The 19,982-nt window shown below is 44.3% G+C and overlaps 1 long non-coding RNA gene and 1 other non-coding gene across 2 annotated transcripts in view; both read left to right on the top strand.

Annotated features, from left to right (window-relative positions):
* The window catches only part of LOC126259773 (uncharacterized), a 593,974-nt gene that overhangs the window by 95,033 nt on the left and 478,959 nt on the right, over positions 1 to 19,982 (top strand). The gene's annotated exons all lie outside the window — the stretch shown is intronic.
* On the top strand, positions 11,754 to 11,827 carry Trnat-ugu (transfer RNA threonine (anticodon UGU)). Its single transcript has one exon. It is a non-coding gene; the product is annotated as a tRNA-Thr (tRNA).

The raw sequence follows: 19,982 nt of genomic DNA, 5'->3' as shown, positions 1-19,982 counted from the left end.
GATATGTAACTGGTAAGGTTTTGTGACGTCACACTGTACATTCTATAGCATTCTGCAGCGTGAAACACAGCAACACACACGTCAGATTTTTGCTTCGTCCGGAGGGACGTGGCCAACGAGAAACTAGACCGCTTTCTACGTCCTAAGCAGAGCTTAAGAGACGCCATATTAGATGACGCGTTTTTTGCATTGAAGTCAGTATTTAGTCAGTTTTATAACTCGCGTCCTATTAATATAAGTTGTTTCTAACCACCAGCACACCGAAGATGGCTCGAAAACGTGTCATTTTCGGTACGATTTGTTCTAATAAAATGACTGGAAAGACCTTACCGCTGCTTAAAGGATTTTAGTGTTTTTTTTAGTATTGTAAGTGGCGTGTAGTGAAATCATACCGTTTCAAGGTAACGGCACACTGATGATTCAACAAAAACACGTCTTCTCGAAGTGATTTGCTATAACTAATTGTCAATTAATGACATATCGGCTGTTAGTCTACAAGACGTCATAACATCAGATACGTAGACGTGTTTAACATCTTTTCAAGTTTTTTATTACTAATTTATCGTTCAATGTACATAATTTGAAGGTTAAGCTATACATCAACATTTATATAATGTAACTCCTGGAAGAAAGAATTTTGCAGAGAAACGGTTTAGCCCTAGAGTAGGAGACTATTTCTAGAAGTGCAAGTCCCGCAAGGTATGCAGGAAAACTTCTGTGAAGTTTTGCTGAAAACAGATTCCAACAGCTGTAAATTTACGGGATAATTTTGTTACGCTACCAGTTCCGGTGCTACACACGAAATGAGATGAGCCAAGCAGTGCTTTGTGCTTACTAAAGGGACCACTATACCAAACTGGTTTCCGTAGATACCAGCACAACAGACGTGGAAACTTCGAACATCTAACGGCGTGAGGAGTGGCCGCACGGTTTGAGGTGAGCCATGTCACTGACTGCGCGGCCCCTCCCACCGGAGGTTCGAGTCCTCCCTCGTTCATGGGTGTGTGGTTGTTCTTAGCATAAGTTACTTTAAGTAGTGTGTAAGTCTAGGGGCCGACGACCTTAGCAGTTTGGTCCATAGGAATTCAGGGTCAACAGAAACATCCGATCTCACGCGTCGGCTTTGACCCGTGACGTAAGGGTGTTGAACGTAACGACGTGATGATGGGTGAAGTGTCCACGTCTATTGTGCTGATATCTACGGAAACCAGTTTCATACAGTGGTCCCTGTCGCATGCACAAACGACTGGATGGCGTGTCTCGTTTCGTGTGTAGGAGCTTGTAAATGGTGTCAATGAGGCATCGAAACTGGTAGCGTGATAAAATTATTCCATAAATTTACGGCTGTTGGACATCTGCTTTCTGCAAGTCGTCGACCAGCTGCAGTGCTATTTATACAAGATGCAGTTACAGAATCTGTGAAGTTTGGAAGGTAGAAGAGCTACTGATGGAAGTAAAGCTATGAAGGCTAGTCCTGAGTCGTACGTGAATAGCTTAATAGGTAGAGAATAACAACATGGGACTGTGGGTCCGCCTTGATGCAAAACACTTTTGTTATTTCTTTATTCCCAAACTAGCTTCAGCGACAAATATCTCCATCATGAGGGGTTCTTTGATTCTAAAACATGCAGAAATAGCATGCTTATCAAACATTGTAAAACAGTATTATATGTGTGCTGTTTGGTTCCAAACGTTGTTTTGTCGCTATACAGCATGTCATCTGCAACTGTATGAGTGGCTTTTAGTAAACAAATACAAAAACGTGAACTTAAGTATGTGAGCGTTATACAGTGAGGACTGCGGTAGTGTTCTGGATACAGTTTTGGTGTGTGCTAGGTTGTTGCGTAGTTTGTCAAGTTCTCGCGTTCATTGGACGGCTTGCAGCTGCTTTTAGACACAGTATCGGGTATTACGAGAAGGCTATGAAAATTGTTGCCGGAGTCCTGACGTCTTCTGTTCCATATATATATATATATATATATATATATATATATATATATATATATATATATATATATATATATATATGTGTGTGTGTGTGTGTGTGTAATATTTTACTATGTTTATAAGTATGCAATTTCTGCATGTTTTAGAATCAAACAACCTACTGATGATGCCGATATTTGTCGTTGAAACTAGTTTGGGAATAAATAAATAACAAAAGTGTTTTGTGTCACGGCGAACCCACCAGCCCATATTGTTGTTTTTGTATGCAAACACGGACTAGTGGAAGAGTTTAAAGATAAAATTATCGTCAACAGAGCACTTCCCGTGGAAAGCAGAGGTCCGACATTCGAGTCCCAGCCTGGCACAAGGTTTTAATCTAGCAGGAAGTTTCAAATCACCGCATCTCCGCTGCCGACTGAAAATTCATTCTGAAAAAAGCCTTGTTACACACGCTCTTGAAACGGAGAATTGCCAAGTAAAGAAACAGTCTTAAAACAAAAGGTAGAAAAGCACATCGACAAAAGAGCTTGAGACGTGACTAGAGATTAAGGTTAAAACAGTTTACGGTATTTTACTAATTCCCTTTTTTCATCCTTTTCAAACAGATCATCTGAACCGTTTGACGACCTGATGCTCGAGAAATACAATATAAATTCTTCCTTTTTGTGATTTCTGGGGAATTTAAGATGTTGTTCCATGCTTCAGCTTCACATAACACGACTCAGGCATTTAATACGAGTGGGAAGTGGGGTCTGGTCTTTGCGCTTCCTAAAATACGAAATTCTGAGGGTTAGATTCCAAAACATCGCGTCCCAGCGTTTTGCTTTTAGTCGAGCTTGAGTTCTTCAGGACACTGGCTACCTGTTAGCACCCTTGTGCACGAGGTGAAATACGATGAACGTGACTGGATACTGTGCGCTGGGAACGGGGCAGGGCGCCAAGTGATCTGTGATGGCACCCAGAATTAGGTCAGGCGCGGAGCAGCGCAGGCCGGGGGTTGGGCTGCAGCAGACGCGGAAAATTGCCGGAAATAAGGCGCAACCTCGTTACGGCGTAATTGCCCCTAAAATAATAACTGTCGCTGCTGCCGCGACGCCGACGCCCCCCCGACGGAAATGCGGCGCTCATCCCGCACCGAGAGCAGGGCGGTATGGACTCCCCCAAACCGGCCTACAAGCAGCGCTGTGTCTCTGAAAATCAACTGCCCGGTTTCCTACTGGCGAGGAGAAACAGAGTGGCAACGAAAGGCTCTCTGCCACCGCCACGACTTCACGCAGTCTGAGATTCGCAACGAGTCGTGGCTGGAAGAGAGCAGTGTGTGTTCCTCCTTCCGAGAAATGTAAAAATACTGTACCAAAAGCAGTTATTTTAACATTGTTGTATTAGGCAACGACGTTCCAATCACGTCCTCTTCAAGCTTTTCGCACAGATGGCGTACCGCTCGCGTACAAGGCACCAATATACGAATCTGGTTCCGTAGATTCGAATATTGCTGCTTTGCCTTACACAAGCACTAGTGGTACTTTGTGTCATTTATGCGACAGGCCTGAAGATGACGTGACAAGAACCTCGAAACTGGTTGCCTAATAAAACAATATCAAAGTAACGACTGTTAGTACAGTATTATTACATTTCATAGACCAGGCGCTGCCTCACGGTCCTGGGCCCAAGACGGAGTTTCATTTACTCCTTATCAGAGTTTATCACGTCACACGGAGGCCGTTGTTTCACGATTTGGAACATCTGTTTTATTCGAACTTTATATCCTAGAACTATCGCACAGTTAGCTTAATGGATCACGCATTCAAGATGTTGCAGGAATAATATATAAAAAAGACGAAAAGAAAACTCAGGACCTGTTAGATGAGGATCAGTTTGGCTTTAGGAAAGGTAAGGGCGCCAGAGATGTAGTTCTGACGTTACAATCGATAATGGAAACAAAGCTGTAGAAAAATCGAGGAACGTTTGTCCACCTGGCTAAAGCGTTTAGTAGTGTAAAATAGCGCAAGGTGTTCAGAATTCTGAGGAAGTAGAAGTAAACTGTAGGGAAAGGTAGATAATATACAATATGTACAAGAACCAAAGGCTGTAACCCTGCTAGAACAAATGTAATCTCGGTGTATTGCTCACTTGCTAGAACGACAATTCACAGGCGCTGCGTGAGACATAAAATATCTTTGCCCCTGTTAAAAGAGAGCTGCAGTAGAGTCGCAGATCACAGCAGTCCTTGCGACAGTTGTAGTCACTCGCTGCTCCAGAGTTGTTACGGTCTGTCGCTGGTACAGCGCAGTTTATATTTAGTAGTTGTTAAAGTCACAGTGCAGAACGAATTGTAAAATTTTATTATATGGAACTGAATAATAATTGCGATTAGCCGCAGAGCTAAATGATACCATGGAATGAGATGATGATGAACAAATGAATAATAGTTAATATAATGAAAAATCGACAGTGTAATAAAGTCAACCATATATTGCAAGATAAATTTTATTATTTTTATTGGCATGCGCGTAGTTAAGTCACTTGTCTGAGATGTTAATATGAATTTGCTCTAATCTTTTCTTTTGTGGTTCGTCTGCACCAATTGACCCAGATTTGTAATTTATTCATTTTTCCCGTGTAATGGCAAGTGGAAGGTTACAGTTACTTATTTAATTATCAAAATGGTTCAAATGGCTCTGAGCACTATGGGACTTAACATCTGAGGTCATCAGTCCCCTAGAACTTAAAACTACTTAAACCTATCTAACCTAAGGACATCACATACATTCATGCCCGAGGCACGATTCGAACCTGCGGCCGAGCGGTTCTAGGCGCTTCAGTCTGGAACCGCGCGACCGCTACGGTCGCAGGTTCGAATCGTGCTTCGGGCATGGATGTGTGTGATGCCGGCTTTATTTAATTATAATTTTTTATTATTATTTATAGGGGAAGGCTACAAGACCGAGAATGAAGTGCCGGACTAAAAAGAATCTAAGAAAGGTTGGTTGATTGATTTGGAAGAGGGGGCCAAACAGCGAGTTCAGCGGTCCCATCGGTTTAGGGAAGGATGGGGAAGGAAGTCGGCCGTGCTCCTTCAAAGGAGCCATCCTGGTATTTTCTTGAAGCGATTTAGGGAAATTACGGAAAACGTAAAACAGGATGGCCGGACGTGGGTTTGAACTGTCGTTCTCCCTAATGCGAGCCCAGTGCGCTAATCCCTGCGCCAGCTCGCTCTGTTCTAAGACAGGAATATAGCTTTTCGCCCCTACTGTTCAGCCTATACGTCGAAGAAGAAGTGACGGAAATAAAAGGAAGGCTTAACTTTGAAGTTAAAATTCAGGGTGAAAGGATAGCAACGATACGATTCCCTGATGACGTTGTTACCCTTAGTGAACGAAAAAATGAATAACAGAACGTCTTGAATGGATTGAACATCACAATGAGAACACGATATGTACTAGAAGTAAATCGAAGAAAGAGGCATGGCAGACATGTGATTAGCAAGAAACTGGACGAAGCAATTCTGCTACCTTGGAAACAAAATAACCGATGACATACGAACCAAGGGGGACATAAAAAGCAGATTAGCACATTCTAAGAGGCCATTCCTGGCCAAGAGGAATCTGCAAGTATCAACCGGCCTCAGAGGAAGAAATTTCGGTGAATGTACGTTTGGAGCATAGTATTGTATAGTAATGAATGACGGGCTACGTAGAGAATCAAAGCGAGCTACAGAAGACCGTTGGAAATTCGGTGGATTGATAAGGAATGAGGTGGTTCTCCGCAGAACCGGCGAGAAAATGGACAAGAAGAAGCGACAGGTTGATAGGACAGGTATTCAGACATCAACGAATAACTTTAACGGTACTGAGGGAGCTGCAAAGTAAGAAAACTGTAGGGGAAGAGAGACACTGGAATACAACCAGTACATAATTGAAGAAATAGGGTGCAAGTGCTTCTCTGAGATGAAGGGATTGACGAGGAAATCGTGCCGGGCCGCATCGTGCCAGTCATACGAGTGATAAAAAATAAATGAAAAAGTTTAAAAATGTTAGATGCCTTTCTTGTCGCCATAGCCGTCTCTCACGGTAGTTAGCTGAACGGGTCTTTTACCGAAATGATAGGAAACGAGTCAAGACATGTATACAAGATTAGTGTTAACGTTAATGACTACAAATACACCAATATTTTATTGACTGCCAGTTTTTAAGTAATTCATCAACAGAATACAAGGAGTTATCCAGGTTAAATTGAATCTTGAAGCTGATCTCAGGGTAGGGATGAAAGTACGATGAAATAATAACCAACTTCAAGATATGTATATCATTAGCTGATTAACTCCAGTTATGGCATGATCTCTGCACTTGTTGTTTGGCTTCTTTATATTATTTTCGTATAGGCACAATGAACCACATGACCACAGAAATATGCTGTATGCAACGTATTGTTGACACCCGCAAATAATTCTATAGCTATAATCTTGTGAAGAAGGGCACAAAGTGTTTGAAACGAGTTAAGAAATTAAATTTCCTTTTTGCAACTGGTTGCTGATTCTTTCGATGTATAAAACAACAGTCGCTGAAGATGGCTAAAATACTTAACATATTTACTTCTTTAATTTTGTTTATGTATTATGAAAGTGTTTCCCTCTCCAATGCTTACCATGTGGCAGTTGTGAGGCGAGAACTTTGATAGAAAACATCCATGATAAGCCGTGTGCACTTCCGTAAGTACATGTGTCGCCGTTTATTAGCAGGTTTAGGCGGAAACTGTTCTCTGCTGTAATACCCTCCAGAGGACTCTCTTACGTATCATCCCCACCGCCAGTGCGGAAGACCTGGACTTCTTCCTGGTGGTGACGCCAACGACGAGTCTTCGGGTCGACTGGTTCGCGGCATTGCTGCTTATCTGCGTCCTCACGCACCAGCGCCGCTGCTGCGGACTTTACACGCTCTCTGGGCTAAAGCCTGCCTCTGATCAAGTTTTCCCTTCGGTTCTGATGCCTCCGGGCGACTGGATATGCGTACATGTAGCGTAAACACTTGCATTACACTGTAGGAAATACTGCGACCGGCCGCAAGTTTTCTTCGGGTGATTTTATTATACCATTATTAGTTTCGGACCTGAACCCCTTGTTAAATGGTAGCGTTGACTTCTTGCAAGCTTTACATTTTTGCCTTCGTGAAAATCCCTCCTTTACGTATTATAAGACAGAGGTAACAAGAGGGCTTTTCAGGAAGACACAAATGTAAAACTTGCAAGAAGTCAACGCTACTGTGTGACGGTGGGTTCAGACCCGAAACTAGTAACGGTATAATAAAATCATTTAAAGAAAATTTGTGGCCGGTTACAGAATTTCCTACAGATGTAATTTATACTCAGGTGTTCTCCAACCAAAATGGACAAAGTAATGGCCGGCCGCGGTGGTCTAGCGGTTCTGGCGCTGCAGTCCGGAACCGCGGGACTGCTACGGTCGCAGGTTCGAATCCTGCCTCGGGCATGGGTGTGTGTGATGTCCTTAGGTTAGTTAGGTTTAAGTAGTTCTAAGTTCTAGGGGACTTATGACCTACGATGTTGAGTCCCATAGTGCTCAGAGCCATTTTGACAAAGTAATGTAAATATTTGAGTTCTTAAAAACCGTTCGTGTCTCTGCGAACATTGGCGGGACCGTCATTGACTCATAGGTCTAGCTATAGATCGAAATTATTGGGCTAGGAAATTCTATCAGCATATCTAAATGAATATGCAGCATACTATCGCTGCTGAGTATTCATGATACTAGAAGGAAGAAAAAGAAATATCTTTTTAAGTCTTAATCGGAACATGTGGTTGAAATAACTCCTGTTAATTATTCAAAAAGAGTTTAACATCCACTGTTCACGTCATACTATTTGACTTTAACCAAATGCACTGCTGAGATTAAATGCTTCTGATGTTACGTAAATTTGAATCGTTAAAAATATACGCATACTGTAGCATTTGTTTGTTAGATGTTGTTATGAGATAACACCATCATGATAGCTCATCAAAACAAAACAAAACAAACACTTTTTCCTCGTAATGTCGGCTGTTCGTGGACTGATTCTCGGTCGGGCCAGAGACTGTTATCGCTCTAGGACTTGCGTTGTTCTAATCATTTCATCTCATTTTCACTGCGCAAGTCACAGAAGGGTCGTCAAATAGAAAGACCTGCACCAGGCCGCCGAACACACCCAGACGACGGCTACCAGCCAAAAATACCATACGATCATTTTATTTCACTTGTAATCAACTATTACATAGCAGCTTTTCCCATTCTGCCAATTACGTAATATAATGGCGACCATGTCAGGGCGACTTTCTACGCTGTAGTTGTAAAAATTAGCCGGCCGCTGTGGCCGAGCGGTTCTAGCCGCCTCAGTCCGGAACTGAGCTGCTGCTACGGTCGCAGGTTCGAATGCTGCCTCGGGCATGGATGTGTGTGATGTCCTTAGGTTAGTTAGGTTTAAGCAGTTTTATGTCTAGGGGACTGATGACCTCAGCAATTCCCATAGTGTTCAGAAACATTTGAACCATACGATACCTTGTACACAATTCGCACTAGAATCCTGCAAAAAAAACACTACTGACATTTCCATTTACCTTAGTTTGTTAATGTCAATAGGCATTTTTCCATTTAAAGGCAGTTTATATCTGAAAAATGCACTTTCTAAGTATTTTTACAATCTGTTGATAAGAGCCTCTGGCTACGAGTCCATTCTGTGAAAACAGCACATCAATAGCTCTTTCCATTTCCATAACATTTGCGGTGCATGACATGAGATGAGATGATCGTATTGCATTTGTTGGCCTGGAGGCCCCTTTCGGGGGAGTTCGGCCGCCGTATTGCAAGTCCTCTTTAGTTGACGCGACATCGGCGACTTGTGAGTCAATGATGGTGATAATGGTGATGGACACACAACGCCCAGTCCCCTGCCGGGAATCGAACCCGGGCCCCTTGCGTGGTAGGCGGTAACGCTATGGAGGCGGACATAGTTTTAGTTGAATCATCCAGTGTAGTGTTGCCAACTGTTGCCACGGATTTTTCGTACGTCTTTTCGTACGTTTATGTTGCGATGTCCTAGTGAGATATTATTATTATTATTACTTTTGTAGTGTCTGTGGCGAGAGATTAAATAATAAATTAGTACCTGATGAGCGGCATATTGCAGAAACCGGTTTTGTGTCGAATAAACAGGTGGTATCGAATTTTCTCCAACATTACTCAGCCGTGGTAAAATATGCTGTTTTGAAGAGCGCGCCGTAGCGCGTAGTGTAAAGCAATCGCTGTCCGTTTCTGGCGGTGGCGCCGCTGTGGCTATCGCAGCTTTGGTGTCTCCCTCTGGTGGGAAAGGGGAAAAGTTGCCTGTTCACGTGCATTTAAGGGGCGCTATGAGCTCGGCAGGGGGGGGTCAGTCGGAGTGAGTCTGGGTCAGTGCTCGTCCGCATTGGTGAGGTGGCTAGTGTCTGTCTGTCGTGCGGAGTGCTAGTATGCATTAGGCCGCCAGTCTGCTCGAGTTGGCTCAGGCAATGGGCATTGGCGGTTGGATCGATCGGTTGGTCAGTTGCGCACTGGGACACGAGATGACTTGTCCGTCTTGAGCGTCGGCGCATGAGAGGTCGCCAGTGGCCGCGCCGTATAGCGAGGCGTAATGACTTCGCGGCCGGGGCGAGAGCGACAGGGGTCAACCCACGACATCGGTCTGCGACGCCGTGAGACGGGAGATCGGCGCGCCTTCCTGCGTCCGTTGAAGCGGCTGGCAGCGGAAGATTCGGGAGAGCGTTTTGGGGGTGCTGCGCCAGGTCTTCGCCAGACATCGCAGTTTATTAAAAGTTGAGTGATTCGTGATATGTTGTTTCATTTACTTGCATTCTTGGTCAGTCTCTCATTCCCAGCTTGCTCGTCTGTATCTCGTCCCCATTTGTTAGGCAGTGAGTGTCTGTTTGTCTGTCTGTCTGTCGGTCTGGTCTGCCGTACGTTAATAGCTGCCTCTGTCATGTTTGTCGGATTCAGGTGTTAACGAATTTATTGCTTAAGGTGTAAAGGCCGAATTCTTGAAATATGTTTCTATCTAGCCTATCATCTTGAGAGGCGGTATATGTGTAATGTAGAGCATGTTTGTATATTTTATGTAAGACTGCATTTCATAGATTTTATGTAAATGGTCATTTTAATATATAACGTTGTCACCCTTCCACTCTAAGAATTCTTTTAAAAACAAGTTGCACTTCCCGTGACAAATAATTTTTAGAGTGAGTGTTTTGTACCATTTCCATCCTTCTTACGGGGTGCATAGTTTATGTGTTTGTGTGAGTTGTTAAAATTTTTAGTTTTAAGTAATCTGGTGTGTTGCAGATTTGCACCAGTGTAGTCTTTCAGAGGTTGTTGTGAGGGGTCGTGACTACGGCCGTGTTAAAAGGGAGCGGCAAGCTTCTCAGTCCGAAGGCTCCTACTGTCATAATAAAAAAATTGCTATTTCTGCGTCTGAATAATTGTTACTTCATATTTACAGGGTGTTTTCTGATTATAATTTTAAATCTGTATAAAATAAAGGGCTTTTAGGAATAAAATTTCCATTTATTGAAAAAAAATTTAATTTGTTCATCAGTTACCCATTGGCAACTACCTCCACGCTCACATAGTGTCATTAAATGTGATAATGTTCTTGATGAATCGCTAGTAAATTCTTAAGGTAAGGTTTTGAAAGTAAATTCACTGTTCAATTACTCTCTTTTATAACCCTAAACAGCGAGGTAGACGACGAAACGAGCACCTGCCCCTCTCAGAAGTTTAATGAAAACAGCGAATCAATAAAGAGCTGTAAAACATTTTTGATTAAACACAACAGGTGCTAAAAGAAGCACGAAAACGCTTTGTGCTCTGGGAGTGCTCAACTGGTGACTGGGGTGGAAAGGATTGAACGCTCTCTTCCGCCGGTCGGATTGTCGCCTTTGGCTTTGTCGCGGCTACGCGCTGACACCGGGCCGTTGTTTCGGCACACAATAACCTCTCGGCGTCGGCAGCCACCGGCCCGCCGTGCCGAGAGCGGCTTTGTTGCCGGAAGAGTACGGCGCGGCGCCGGAAGAGACGCGCGGGGGCGCCGGCCGTCACAACAAAAAACACGGCCGCCATTGACGGCGGAGCGCTTTCAGCTGGTAGTGGCAGCAGCCGGCAAAGACGTCGCCTCGCGCGAGGCGACCCGCGACTAGCGCCTCGCCACTGCTGCTGCCTCCGCTGCTGCCCCCGTAGCCGCCGACACTCGTGGAGAGAGCCCTCCAGCTCTCCAGCTAATCGCCCGGCGCGCCACGGCAGCGCAGTCTCTTTAGCGCCGCTTTACATACGCCGCGACGCCTCTGCTCGGGCACCCCACACACCCGGCCTCTGTGCTCTGCACTTCCCCCACCTCGAGCTGCACTCCTCGTAGCCACCGCACTGGCTAAGTGCAAGAGTTTGTAGCCATTCCTCTCCAGTTGCTACTTCAATGACGCTCATCTTGTTGGCAGAAATAACAATTACTCGCCTATATATTTACTAAGATGGTATCTGTTCTTTAGGACATGTTCTAAAGAACAGATACCATCTTAGTAAATATATAGTTAAGGCTCACCGGCCACTTGACCATCTTCTTCTTCTGTGCGAATGCACAAACAGTGCCCGAACTCTTACGGGAATCGGCAACGCGCCGCGAGTAATGAGTATAATGGGCGGGGGCACTACGAATGTAGTGCGGGACAATACGTTGAGAATGTGGGTTTCGCGGGAGGCGTGCCAGAGATAAATGCCTGCAGTCGCGCTATCCTCTGGGTCCTCGGTAGCTCAGATGGATAGAGCGTCTGCCATGTGAGCAGAAGATCCCGGGTTCGAGTCCCGGTCGGGGCACACATTTTCATCTGTCCACGTTGACTTATGTCAACGCCTGTAATGTAGCGGGGCTTTGAATTTCGCCGCGGTACACTCGTTCCCTCACACATAAATTATACCGTCGCAGCGGTATGAGCGCTCGACGGCAGAGAAAATACTAAAATTGTAACTCTTTTTTTTTCTATCCGTCTATTGTCTCTCGAGAGCGGAAGCTTAATGCAGACGTGATCTGATGAAGACGAAAAAAACTTATTAATGTGTAGACATATTGTGGAAGTTGTTATGACATTTGGAGGAGGGAAGCAACGTAAAATAAATTGTATTTAATATCAAGACGGTTTTGTATACATTAGAAATTCCTGGACAATGAAACTTATTGCAAGATTTCGGAGCAGACTTTTCACGCAGAAATGAAGTAGCAGATTTTTGAAGACCTGGACGCCGCACGAAATAAGACATGTTAACATGGTAAAGGATGAACTCTTATCTACGCCATTTGCCCCTGTTAGTTACATTTGTTATTCTTCTGTCTTTTTTCAAATTATTTTTGTAGTGGAAATTGGTTTGACTTTTGCTCAGAAACGCCACAAGGACCACCCCAACAATAGCTTTTCCGAATCACGAAGTCCGATAACTTTTCTGTAATACGAAGTACGATTTGCATTTCTTTCTTTCCCTTTTTTGACGGTCATTTACAATTTTAAAAAACCCCTTTTTACTCACGATTTCTTCCCACGTTTTCAACCTTTTCTTTTCTTCTCTTTTTTCTTTTTTATTAACCACTACAGTAAGCAGCTAAGGGTGTTCATTTCATTGTAATTACTCGCCTTTTTCAACTGAATTTTAATACGTTTATACGTATGTGCAGCATGGGTTTCGAAAAAGACGATCGTGTGAAACCCAGCTCGCGCTATTCGTCCACGAGACTCAGAGGGCCATAGACACGGGATCCCAGGTAAATACCGTGTTTCTCGACTTCCGCAAGGCGTTTGATACAGTTCCCTACAGTCGTTTAGTAAGCAAAGTAAGAGCATATGGGCTATCAGACCAATCGTGTGATTGGATTGAAGAGTTCCTAGATAACAGAACGCAGCATGTCATTATCAATGGAGAGAAGTCTTCCGAAGTAAGAGTGATTTCAGGTGTGCCGCAGGGGAGTGTCGTGGGGCCGTTGCTGTTCACAATATACATAAATGACCTTGTGGATAACATCGGAAGTTCACTGAGGCGTTTTGCGGGTGATGCTGTAGTATATCGAGAGGTTGTAACACTGGAAAATTGTACTGAAATGCAGGAGGATCTGCAACGAATTGACGCATGGTACAGGGAGTGACAATTGAATCTCAATGTAGACAAGTGTAATGTGCTGCGAATACATAGAAAGAAAGATCCTTTATCATTTAGCTACAATATAGCAAGTCAGCAACTGGAACCAGTTAATTCCATAAATTATCTGGAAGTAGGCATTGGGAGTGATTTAAAATGGAATGACCATATAAAATTAATCGTCAGTAAAGCAGATGCCAGACTGAGATTCATTGGAAGAATTATAAGGAAATACAGTCCGAAAAGAAAGGAAGTAGGTTACAGGGAAGTAGGTTACAGTACACTTGTTCGCCCACTGCTTGAATACAGCTCACCCGTGTGGGATCCGTACCAGATAGGGTTGATAGAAGAGATAGAGAAGATCCAACGGAGAGCAGCGCGCTTCGTTACAGTATCATTTAGTAATCGCGAAAGCGTTACGGAGATGATAAATAAACTCCAGTGGAAGACTCTGCAAGAGAAACGCTCAGTAGCTCGGTATGAGCTTTTGTTGAAGTTTCGAAAACATTCCTTCACTGAGGAATCAAGCAGTATATTGCTCCCTCCTACGTATATCTCGCGAAGAGACCATGAGAATAAAATCAGAGAGATTAGAGCCCACACAGAGGCATACCAACAATCTTTCTTTCCACGTACAATACCAGACTGGAATATAAGGGAGAACCGATAGAGGTACTCAAGGCACCCTCTGCCACACACCGTCAGGTGGCTTGCGGAGTATGGATGTAGATGTAGATGTAGGTGTGCTGCAGAAAGTCACTGCACACACATCCATGCCCGAGGCAGGATTCGAACCTGCGACCGTAGCGGTCGCACGGTTCCAGACTGTAGCGCCTAGAACCGCTCGGCCACTCCGGCCGGTGGTATACGTTACAGAAAAGTCACCTCTCGAAATACGAATTAAGTGACTGGACAAGAACCAGTGCATATGATTCTATTAATAATGACACGATTGAGTTCTGGCTGTAGCTTTAGCTCGAAATATGCAGCACAGATTAATTTCAAGATGTAAGTGCATAAATCAGGTAATCATCCAAAACTTGTTGAAAAAAACTCTTACAAGAGTTGCAACTATTTTTCATTAGACGCACATGTGTCATCTATCATATCCGGCAGACAATAGTCTTGTAACAAAAAGGCCTGCAACTTAAACCGGTAGATGTTGCTAGCATAACATCGCTGTTACAGTATTCTACAGAAACAATTCATAGATGTTGCCCACTGTAGGGAACATGTACACGATTGGACATCACGCCCTCAGCGCTTAAATATGGTTATTGAGTCAAAGATTCTGGCTGCAATATAATAAATAAAATCAAAATAACGGCTGCAAGTGTTTCACTTTATGGCTTAAAATGTTACTGATGTAGCGCGGGCCAGCGGTCATTTGTATAGTCATTATAACACCTGTCTTATTATAGCTGAGTTACAATATATTAAGCAAGGTTTGAACTATGCACCACAGTTTGTGCCCAGGCGCATCATGTGAATCGATTAACTCCTTTTGCAAAAAGTCTTAATTGGGTTGAAATCAAGCTAAGCTAGTGGTACCATTTGTATATGTACCACTCGTATTTTAAGTGCAAAAACAGTCACCTTCGTTCGGATTTTACGTGCAAGAACAGTGACCCTTAAATCACTCCGGCCTGGAGCGAGACTCATGGTTCAAATTTGGTCCACCGGTGCATCGGACATTGATCTAAGAAAACTTTTAACCGTTTGAAAAAAACTTGCTTCGTTTTGATTTTACGTGCAAAAAAACACGTTTCTCTCGCAGGTTTATGAGTCGCACGGCTTCTATACTTGTACAAATCGATTGAAAATTTGCACGATGGAGATACACGGATAAAGGCAAAATGAAATTTTTTGTCCGATAATCTTTATCCATTGTCGAGATGCTATGGTTTAAAACTGATCTAAACGAGATACACGAATAAAGGCAAAATGAAATTTTTTGTCCGATAATCTTTATCCATTGTCGAGATGCTATGGTTTAAAACTGATCTAAACGTACATAGCATAGCTCTTATGTGAATTGAATGCACGGAAACGGTTTAAAACGAAACAAATAAATAAAAAATGCTTTGTTACGATAAAATTCAAAACTCTCTTTAAGAAATCTAGCTTCATTCGTATTTTACGCACAAAAAGCACTATCTTGTATTTTTCATGCACACCACTTCTGCGTTTCAGTTCAAATTTTGTAAGTAGGTAGACAAATGCATGTAATTAGTGGCCGTACTGTTGCTTTTTGTGAAGGCTTTATCCACTGCCACGATATGAGCAACATGGTTCGAAAGACAATAAAGAAACGTGTACCAGATCACTCGTCGCCCGAGTCAACAAAAAGTCTGCTTCATTTTCCAGGAAATGACGGAGTGATGTCAAAATTATGGTTGGGTAAAAGTTGAGAATCAGTATGAAAACCTATCCCTATCATAGCACAAAAAAGGTGCATACGTCCTGGGCAGAGTTAAGGATGAAAAAGAAGGGAACTAGTTTTTCGATTTTTTGGCTGTTTCAAAAACATTTAAATCAAAATATAGTGACATGTTCGCGCTTTTTATGAGTTAATCCTGTTTCCCCAGTGAAGTGTGCTCTCGTAGTTGGAAGTTTTTGGCATATATCATCTTGCAGTTTAGAGAACTGCGCTCAAAAATCCCAAAGATTCGCCTGCCACAGTAAGCAATATATCATCATAAGGCTGACGAGCATACATGTAATAGCTAAAAAAGTTTCTCTGCTGGGATAAAGAAGATTCTCTCCCTTTCTTGTGTTATGATGGGAGCATTTTTCATTTTGGTCGCAATTTATACGGTTTTTGCACTTGGTTTCAGTAATTAACCCTATTGTTTTTGTAGTTATATTTTAAATATGAACAGAATGAGGAAGTTTAACATTAGGAATAAAGGTAACACGTATACCTGAACCGGCAACGGCCTTGACGCAGTGGGTACACTAGTTCCCGTCAGATCACTGAAGTTAAGCGCTATTGGGAGTGGCCGGCACTTGGATGGGTCACCATCCGGGTCGCCATGTGCTGTTGCCATTGTTCGGGGTGCAATCAGCCTCGTGATGCCAATTGAGGAGCTACTCGACCGAATAGTAGCGGCTCCGATCACAGAAAACCATCATAACGACCGGGAGAGCGGTGTGCTGACCACACGCTCCTCTTATCCGCATCCTCAGCTGAGGATGACACGGCGGTCGGATGATCCCGATGGGCCACGTGTGTCCTGAAGACGGAGTGCTTTATACCAGAACCGCGAATGTAATAACTCTTCTATTCATAATTGTGTCCGCAGAGGCTCGCGAGTCATGGTGTAAATGCTGATGAATATAAACGTAACTATCACTTAAGCCCGCCCGGTTGGCCGTCCGGTCTAACGCACGGCTTTCCGGGCGGGAAGGAGCGCCTGGTCCCCGGCACGAATAAGCCCGGCGGATTTGTGTCGAGGTCCGGTGAACCAGCCGTCTGTGGATGGTTTTTAGGCGGTTTTCCATCTGCCTCGGCGAATGCGGGCTGGTTCCCCTTATTCCACCTCAGTTACACTACGTCAGCGATTGCTGCACAAACACGTTCTCCACGTACTCGTATACCACCATTACTCTACCACGCAAACATAGGGGTTACACTCGTCTGGTGTGAGACGTTCCCTGGGGGATCTACCGGGGGCCGAACCGCACAATAACCCTGGGTTCAGTGTGGGGCGGCGGGGGGGTGAAGTGGACTGCGGTAGTCGTCGTGGGGTTGTGGACCACTGCAGCTGCGGCGGGGACGGAGCCTCTCCGTCGTTTCTAGGTCCCTGGTTAACATACAGTACAATACAATACAATACAACTATCACTTATCAATGACAACAGCAGATGTTGTAAAACCAAGCCATAGAGAGGTAGCTAGTTAAACTTTCTTGCTAGATGCATCCTTGTGAGAACTCAAAATCGCAACGAAAGTTTTAGTAACTGTATATGGGAACGCTTGCTTCGAACAGCATTTGTAGGCCTCAGATTCTAAAAACTGACGTCGTTGATGCAGTGTTGTCTTTCGATGACGGGTAAGTCATTTGGCTGGGAGTTTTCAGTGATATCGGCACAGAATCGAGTCGACATGAAGAATGCGCTCCTGTCAACTGATCAGTTGAGGTTGCGGCAGGCTGAGAGAAGCGCCCTGCGAATGCCCCCATTGCTGGGAGCTAAGGACCTATTCGCACACGGACGGGCGGCCGATGTGGCCGACCGGTTCTAGGCGCTTCAGTCCAGGACCGCGCTGCTGCTACGGTCGCAGGTTCGAATCCTGCCTCGGGCATGGAGGTGTGTGATGTCCTTAGGTTAGTTAGATTCAATTAGTTCCAAGTCTAGGGGACTGATGACCTCAGATGTTAAGTCCCATAGTGCTCAGAGCCATTTGAACTTTTCTGCTCACGGGCGGTTCCTCTTAAGGCTTAATCTTTCATTCCCCTCTCGGATGTAACCCAACATTCTTTTCGCTTACATGCAATTGATGAAAACGTTTTCGAGCAGTTAATTGCTCGTAACTCGTGCAGGAAGAAACGGTTGTGCATTTTAATGGAAAGCATCACATCCTGCATCATTACAAGACTTTTTCTGCATTTCATTCACGCTGGCCAGCTCGTCTCTCTGTGTCATCTATTATACAGGGTAAATCACCTAAAACTTGCACCGCAAATATTGCAGAAATGGAAAGTGCTACTTCAAAAATGTTCAAATGTGTGTGAAATCTTATGGGACTTAACTGCTAAGGTCATCAGTCCCTAAGCCTACACACTACTTAACCTAAATTATCCTAAGGACAAACACACACACACCCATGCCCGAGGGAGGACGCGAACCTCCGCCGGGACCAGCCGCACAGTCCACGACTGCAGCGCCACAGACCGCTCGGCTAATCCCGCGCGGCGACAGTGCTACTGATTTGCGGTTTTCACAGAACGAATTGGTAGTCAGAGGCTCGTATGATTAGCCGATAAACAGATTATGTGGTGTGGTACAGTGAATCATCAGCTGATAGGTCCGTGTTTCATAGACGCAACATTGAATGCGCGCAAGTATTGGAGCCGCCTAACACACCATCTTCCACGGATGCTAGAAGATGTTGCTCTGCAGACTAGGAGGCACCTATGGTACCAACATGATGGCTGTCCAGCCCATAATGCAAGAAGTACTACAGCGTGTCTTCACGAATTGTTTCCAATTCGTTCGATTGGTGGCAGAGGACCTGTACCACCCGTAGCTCGGTCATCCCATTCCCCGGATTTGACGCCTGTTGACTTTTTTCTATGGGGAAACCTGAGCGATGCCGTCTACATGGACACACCGACTACACCCAATGATATGCAACGACGTATTACTGGACTCAGCTCGAACGTCTCCGTTAAAATGCTAGCAAGTGTGCAGCAGTCGTTCCATACCAGACTGGAAGCGTGTATTACCGCTGTCGGTGGTCAGTTTGAACACAGCCTGTGATCGACAATCGTCTCGTTACTGGTCAGAATCAACACAACTAGTGTACGCACTTGTGTTGTTGTTTAGTGTGTGCTACCACAGGTATTGTTCAAGTGTCGGCGTGGGAACTTTTCAAAATATGGTATCTTGTAAACGACTCGCACTAGAATCTTGCAATAAACACCACTGACATTCTAATTTAGCCTATTTTTAATTTGCTAATGTCAATAGGCGTTGTGCCATTTAAAAAGTGTATGTTCGCACAAAAACTACACTTTTTAAGTAGTATTACAATCTGTCGTTTGGTTAACAATAGGAGCCTCCGAGTACCAATCCATTCTGTGAAAACCGCACATCAATAGCACTTTCCATTTACGCAATATTTGCATTGCAAGTTTTAGGGGTTCACCCTGCCTTTCCGTGCACAGTAGACAACGGAACAACTCAGTTGCTGATGGGGCAATAAGGGAGAGGTGTAAGCGTGTATAGAGTGTGTCAGAGGTGTGACGCGCAGCGGAGGCTCGGCGCCGCAGGCAGTGTTTGGGCGCCAGAGCGCCGCTGTAGCAGGCTGGCTGGCGCCTTTGTGGTTGTCTGCGGCGGCGGGCCCAAACTTTGCCTGTGTGCTCCGCGGCTGCTGCGGCTGCGAGACACGGCGCGCTAATTCCCCAAGTTGGCACCCCTGCTGCCTGCTGTCGCCCCGAGCCTCCGTCGCGCTACAGTACAGCACCCCGCTTGAGGGAGCTTTGCCACCGCGGCTCAGGGTCGCTACCATTACTCCACACAGTACAATCACTTGCCAACTGGCGGGCAACAATTGCCCTACGCTGAGACATTAAAGGTGCTAAGCAATGTAAGCAAATACAAATGAAACTCATTGCTTACGCTACTGTGGGATTAAACCAATACCAGTTACAGGTTGTCTTATTATCGCCTTGCATGGGCAACAAAAATTTGATTTTCAGTATTTCGCATGATCATTAACTTAAAAATTAAAAATTCTATCATAATCTACTCATAAATAATCGTAATCTTGTTTTAAAAGTTTAACACAATAAGACAAGCATAATAGGAACAAACCGTGTATTTGTCTGGAGATAGTGTAACTGATGGCGCGCAAATACCTGAACTTTTTTCATCCAGTATTTGAGAGTGAGACATTTCAGACTTTATCTAAAGTTCCCCTTTACACACTTAACGTCACGTATTCAACGTAATAACTCATTTGTAACGTAATGACAAATTTGAAGCTATTTCATACATGGGAGTCCGCAGCTCGTGATCGTGCGGTAGCGTTCTCGCTTCCCACGCCCGGGTTCCCGGGTTCGATTCTCTGCCTCGTGATGACTGAGTGTTGTGTGATGTCCTTAGGTTAGTTAGGTTTAAG

This window comes from Schistocerca nitens, chromosome 5 (assembly GCF_023898315.1).
Source record: "Schistocerca nitens isolate TAMUIC-IGC-003100 chromosome 5, iqSchNite1.1, whole genome shotgun sequence".
In the NCBI taxonomy this organism is placed as follows: Eukaryota; Metazoa; Arthropoda; class Insecta; order Orthoptera; family Acrididae; genus Schistocerca; species Schistocerca nitens.
Note: the sequence above shows the minus strand (reverse complement) of the source record. Positions and strands in the feature narration are given on the sequence as shown.